Source organism: Pteropus alecto, unplaced genomic scaffold (assembly GCF_000325575.1).
Source record: "Pteropus alecto unplaced genomic scaffold, ASM32557v1 scaffold81, whole genome shotgun sequence".
NCBI classification, from domain to species: domain Eukaryota; kingdom Metazoa; phylum Chordata; class Mammalia; order Chiroptera; family Pteropodidae; genus Pteropus; species Pteropus alecto.
In genome coordinates this window covers 9,828,832-9,829,690 of record NW_006433378.1, presented here as the reverse complement: position 1 = coordinate 9,829,690, position 859 = coordinate 9,828,832, and the positions used below count along the sequence as shown (strand labels likewise).

Genomic DNA, 859 nt, shown 5'->3' with positions numbered 1-859 from the left:
TTTTGGACTTAGCACATACTAGGAACTAAACATTGGTCAATTGAATGCAATTGCTTCTTCTAACTGCAACCTCTTTCTTTTTCATTCCTTCACACATTTCATTCATTATTTATCCCTGGTTTTTAGGCAACATCCTTCTTACTCTATTGAAACTATTTACATCTAACAAAAGTGAACAATAATCATTTGTTTGCCTAATTCCATTGCTTCTTATTAGCCCTCATCCTGTGTGACCTCTTAGTAATATTTAACAGAGTTCTCCACACCTCACATTTGAAATTCCTTTTTCCTTTGAAATTCCTTTGGTTTTTGTCAACCTACATCACATTTTTCCTCTTCCTATCAACAAAATCCCTCCTTCATTGTATTTACCACTAAATTTGAGTCTACAGCCATGCCTCCCTGAACAAGCCCGATCTCGTCTGATCTCGGAAGCTAAGCAGGGTTGGGCCTGGTTAGTACTTGGATAGGAGAACCTAGGAAGACCAGGTCTATGGTCGTGTACAAAAAAAAAATTGATAGTTGTGAAGGTTTTGCCCTCATGCCTTATCTTTTCACTGTACTCTCTTGCTAGACATTGTAATCTTGTCTTAGGACTTCAGCTCCCAAATCTATGTTGATGATGTCTAAATCTATACACAAGTCTTAACATTTTTTTCTGAATATTTTTCTTTGCATATTAGTTTAAAAACCACTTTAGCTTAAAAAATCAAAAAACAAGAGAAATGGGCTCTGGCTAGCTTAAGCAAAATTGAAATAAGAGAAGCTTATTGGAGTGATTACTGGAGAATTCCAGGGAAGCTAAGAGACAGAATGTATGGCCACCACAAGGGGCCAAAGTCCTGAGAGGAACTCAGGA

At 37.1% G+C, this 859-nt stretch overlaps 1 pseudogene; it reads left to right on the top strand.

Moving 5' to 3' along the window:
* The first annotated feature begins 384 nt into the window (after nucleotides 1–384).
* LOC112476902 lies at nucleotides 385–500 on the top strand (annotated as a pseudogene).
* The last annotated feature ends 359 nt before the right edge of the window (nucleotides 501–859 follow it).